This window comes from Rhamphochromis sp. 'chilingali', assembly GCF_963969265.1.
Source record: "Rhamphochromis sp. 'chilingali' genome assembly, chromosome: 1".
Taxonomy (NCBI): domain Eukaryota; kingdom Metazoa; phylum Chordata; class Actinopteri; order Cichliformes; family Cichlidae; genus Rhamphochromis; species Rhamphochromis sp. 'chilingali'.
In genome coordinates this window covers 4,768,863-4,774,522 of record NC_137929.1, presented here as the reverse complement: position 1 = coordinate 4,774,522, position 5,660 = coordinate 4,768,863, and positions in this window count along the sequence as shown.

Genomic DNA, 5,660 nt, shown 5'->3' with positions numbered 1-5,660 from the left:
GCAAACATACTGTCATAAAAAAATTGCACTTAAATAGACATGAAAATAAATAAATAAATAAATAAAAGTAAGAATAAGAATTAAAAGTGCTACGTAGAAAGATATATACATGAGTGCAGGTGGTGACATCATTCCATGCCAAACATGGAATGATGCAGTGACACAGCGTAGGGTCATGTGTTAGTGGCGGGGACAGTCATACGGTTATTGTTCATGTGTCCAACAGCAGAGGGGAAGAAACTGTTCTCATGGCGAGAGGTTCTGGTGCAAATGGACCGGAGCCTCCTCCTGAGGGGAGCAGGTCAAACAGACTGTGTCCAGGGTGAGAAGGGTCAGCTGAGATCCGAGCTGCACGCCCCAGTGTCCTGGAGGTGTACAGGTCCTGCAGAGATGGGAGTCTGCAGCCAATCACCTTCTCAGCAGAGCGCACAACACGCTGCAGTCTCTGTTTGTCCCTGATAGTGGCTCCAGCGTACCACACAGTGATGGAGGAGGTGAGGATGGACTCGATGATTGCGGTGTAGAATTGCATCATCGTCCGTGTTGGCAGGTTGAATTTCTTCAGCTGCCTCAGGAAGTACATCCTCTGCTGGGCTTTCTTGATGACGGAGGTGATGGTGGGCTCCCACTTCAGGTCCTGGGTGATGGTGGTACCCAGGAAGCGGAATGAGTCCACAGAGGTGATGGGGGTGTCAGTCAGGATGATGGGGGGGGAACTGGGGCTGTGTGCTTCCTGAAGTCCACAATAATCTCCACTGTCTTCTGGGCATTCAGCACCAGGTTGTTGTGGCTGCACCAGGACACCAGATGTTCAACCTCCCTCCTGTAGGCAGACTCATCCCCGTCCGAGATGAGCCCAATAACGGTGGTGTCATCTGCAAACTTGATTAGCTTGACAGACTGGTGGGTGGAGGTGCAGCAGTTGGTGTACAGGGAGAAGAGCAGAGGAGAAAGAACACAGCCCTGAGGGGAGCCGGTGCTGATGGTCCGGGAGTCCGAGACATTCTTCCCCAGCCTCACATGCTGCTTCCTGTCCGTCAGGAAGTCAGTGATCCACCGGCAGATGGGATCAGGCACATTCATCTGGGAAAGCTTGCCTCGGAGATGGTCTGGAAGGATGGTGTTGAAGGCAGAGCTGAAGTCCACAAACAGGATCCTGGCGTAGGTTCCTGGGGAGTCCAGATGCTGCAGGATGAAGTGTAGGGCCATGTTGATGGCATCATCTACAGACCTGTTGGCTCTGTATGCAAACTGCAGGGGGTCCAGGAGGGGGGCCGTGAGGGTCTTGAGATGGGAGAGAACCAGGCGCTCAAATGACTTCATGACCACAGATGTCAGAGCCACGGGTCTGTAGTCATTTAGTCCAGTGATCCTAGGTTTCTTGGGGACAGGGATTATGGTAGAGGACTTGAAGCAGGCAGGCACATGACATGCCTGCAGTGAGGAGTTGAAAATGCCAGAAAACACTGGGGCCAGCTCGTTTGCACAGTGTCTGAGGGTGGCAGGAGACACGCCGTCTGGGCCGGGAGCTTTTCGAGCATTCAGACTCTTAAACTGCTTCCTCACATCTGCTTCATGAATATGAAGAGTTGTGGTGGGAGGAGGTGGTGTGAAATCCTCTTTTGTGTGGGGTGAGGAGGGGGGTGTTGTAGGTGAACAGTTTGAAGGTGGTGATGGCTCTATGGAGGGGGGAGAGGTGGGGGAATTAGTGTCCAAAGTGCCTCTATTGTTGGGGCCGTTGGAGGTGTGAAGGCTGCCTGATGGCTCGTCAAAACGGCAGTAAAAGTCGTTAAGGGTGTTGGCTAAGAGCAAGTCATCAGTGGAGTGGGGGGTTTTAGGCTTGTAGTTTGTGATATTCCTAAAACCTTTCCACACAGAGGCCGAGTCATTCTCTGAGATCTGCTGCTGCATCTTCTCAGAGTGCTGATGTTTAGCAATGTCCACTTCCTTAGTGAACCTGTACTTGGCCTCTCTGTAGCAGTCCCTGTCTCCGCTTCTGAACGCCTTTCTCTTTTCCAGCCACAGCTTTTTGAGTTTAGGAGTAAACCAGGGTTTGTCATTGTTATAACTCACCCTGGTGCGTGATGGCACAATGCTGTCCTCACAGAAGTGGATATAGGAGGTGACAGTGTCCGTAAACTCATCCAAGCTGTTAGAAGCAGCCTTCATTGTGTCCCAGTCTGTAGACTCCAAACATGTGCGAAGCTCCTCCACAGTTTTTTGGTCCTCACGACAGGTTTGGAGAGCTTCAGCCTCTGTCTGTACGCGGGGATTGGGTGGATCATGACGTGGTCAGAAAGTCCGAGTGAAGCACGGGGCACCGCGCGATAGGCCCCGCTGATCGTGCTGTAGCAGTGGTCCAATGTCCTCTCCTCTCTGGTCGGGCATTTAATATACTGCTTATATTTCAGAAGCTCATGGCTCAGATTGGCTTTGTTAAAGTCCCCAAGAGCAATGATGAGAGAGTCCGGGAATGTCCGCTCCATGTGGAGAATCTGCTCCGCGAGTGCGCACTGAGCTGCCTGTGCATCCGCGTCTGGCGGGATGTAAACAGCAGCCAGGATGAATGAAGCAAACTCCAGCGGAGAATAAAACGGTTTGCAGTGAATAAAAAGATATTCCAGAGAGGAAGAGCAGTGCTGAGCAATCACTGTCACATCTGTGCACCAGCCACTATTAACGTAGAAGCAGACACCTCCACCTTTGGTCTTACCAGAGAGAGAGGCCTGCCGGTCCGCGCGCAGCAGATGAAAGCCCTCCAGCTTGAGCGCGCAGTCCGGGATGTCCTCACAGAGCCACGACTCCGTAAAACATAAGACACAGGAGGAGGCAATGATGGCAAGATGTTACACACCTTGTTATTGGACTGATTTCTACTGCTGGACTACTCCTGCGGAGAGTAACAATACTCTTACTAATTAGCTCCCTTTCACACCTTTGGGGATATTTATTTTTGTGTTTGCAGCGCTGTGAGCCAGAACAGCGAGAGAAAAATCTGCAACAGCGACGAGCCGAATGCTTACGTGAATCGCAGCAGCTGCACATGTGCTACGCTGAATTAGAGGATATCTTTGCTCTGGATTTCTATTTCTACTTTTTCATTTCTATATGATTCTTCTTGCATCTAAAGAAAGATGATTCAATTTGCTAAATGTTGATGGCTCTTCGTGCTCAGGTGTAAATGAGACGTAATATTTGCTCTTGGTTTGGTTCTCCTGTACAGAACCTTGCAGTACAACAGAAACCTAAAAACATTATTTGTAGTTGTTATTCTTAGTTGTTCTGCTGCCTAAATACCACAGGGTCTGATTATGAAGTTATTGAGCTGCACATACTTTACGACCTGCTTAAGTTCGAGGTCACAGCGTCTGTAGAGCAGCTGGAACATAATGAAGTCTACAAGGTTAAAGTTTTCTCTTCAGTTATTGTTCTTTCTGCTGCTTGGTTTGATGGATCTGAGAGCTTTTGTTTTTATTATTGTTATTATAATTATCATTAATATTTTACTCTCTAGAAGCTTTAAAATAGTGTTTGTGTTTGAAAAAATTGATTTAAGAATTGAACAGAAACATCTGTCCTTCTGAAAATCGCCCAAAGTCCACACAAAGTCAAAGGATGCAACCTGTAACTTTCTCTTCCTTCATGTCAGGACCATCATCCATGATTTATATAAAATGCATATAGCAACAGTAGCACTTTAGTTTGGACTTTATGATTTCTGTAACTGGAAAATATTATTTTGTTTAAAGACAGAAGTGACCGCATAGTTGCAACATCAAAGGGAAATATTAATTAATTAGCATCAAGTATATTTGTTGCTTAAGCGTTTGCACTATAACTTAAGTAGGATTATAACTTTTAAGGAAGGAAAGATTTCAGATATTTAGTTCACTGCTTCAGTTATTTTATATGAAATTAAAACATTTACGTTGGTCAAATATGATGCTCTAAATCAAATAAAAGTTTGAAAATAAATGATGTATTTTTAAATGCTGCAACAAATGTTCACAAAAAGTAACTATAATTAAAACCAGTTAAACAAAATCAAATGTTTGAATCATGCTTAACCAAATGCCAGGCTGGAGAGCTGAACCTAAAGTATACGTAGAAAGATTTCAACATCTGAGCAGTTTTTAATGTTTTTATCACATATAAATGTCACAGCAGTGGGTCCTGGCCCAATGCTTTGTGTTTTTGGTTTTCTTTGACTCTTGTTTTTCTTGCTTTTTGTTTGTGACCAGGAGATATTTTATTTTGTATTCTTATAATCAGCTATCATTGACTAATCATTTACCATTGTTGAATCAGTTGACAGAATAATCTTTGAATCACATCTAGGTTACTTTGACCAAATATTAATGCACACAGATGATCAGTACTTGGCCTGTCTGCGTTCAGTTCTGCACGTACGCCGGCCTGTAACCACATGCACGCACTTGTATAACACATGCACGTTTACACTCACACTTAGTAATAATAGGAGGGTCGTCTGAGGACAGTTTTTCTGATAGATACACTTTCACAAAATGTACAATGTAATACACACTTGTTTTTCTCTAAAAGTAGCATTTGAAGTCCATGTAGGGAGAACTGTTTGAGTGGGCCCACCCTGTTATCATTTCCAGTAATATCTAACTGTGAGGGCGTCTCAGGACATGGTCCCTGTTTGACACACACACACTAACAATAGATATACACACCACACACACACTGGTTTTCTCTGAGTGCTGGACTGAGTGGAAACATCTGGAGGCCATATAGGGGGAACTTTCTGAGTTCTGAGAACTGACTGATACTTATCATGTGACTTGACGTCATCATTGTAATAAAAACCTTGTGACGTGGTTGTTCGGGGGAGATCGGCTCAAAAGGCTTGTGATGCTCATCTTCCCCATATGTACATATGTATAATAAAAATCACTATTCTGACATCAACTGAGACCATGCAGTCGTAGTCTCTTCCTCAAAATCCGAACCATGACATGTTCTTCTTATTTATCAGGCTCTCAGTAATCTTAGTTCTCCCTCCCTCAGTGTTCATTTCAGCCTGTGTTTAGTTTCTGTTCCCGTGTCCCACGTTTCATCGTTTCATGTCGAGTCAGCCCTGTCTCTCTGTTTCCTGTGTCTCCCCAGTCAGCCCCGCCTCCCTCGGGCACTCATGTGTGATACAGAGTAATAAACCTGACTACATTTGCTACACTCTCTTTATTACCTGTTACTTTAAAATTCATACACTAATTATGTCTGCCCATCTCTCTAATGTGAAGGTCAAAGGTCAACATCACAGTGACATAAGAATAATCCCAAAGGGGCAAAGGCAGCGGTTAATTTAGCACATTTAGCATTAAGGGTACAGCAAGGATATACTTTTACTTATTGCGGCAGGGGTGTGGTCTCTGGCCTGCTGCAGTGGAGGCTGGTGGCGGGACGTTGGACGGCACAGGTGAGGGTGATGGAGCTCATGACTCTCCCCTTTATAGTGACGGAGGAGACTGGCGTGGGGGAAGCGTGTAGTGGAGGAAGCCGAGGAGAGAGCTGGTTTCTGGCTACAAAGACGGCGTCAAACCAGAAAAGATTGCTCGTGGTCAAATAATGTGTCAATCACCTGTGAATTCATTGCGATCTGTCTAGTGGATTGAGGAATTTCCCTGCAAATCTTG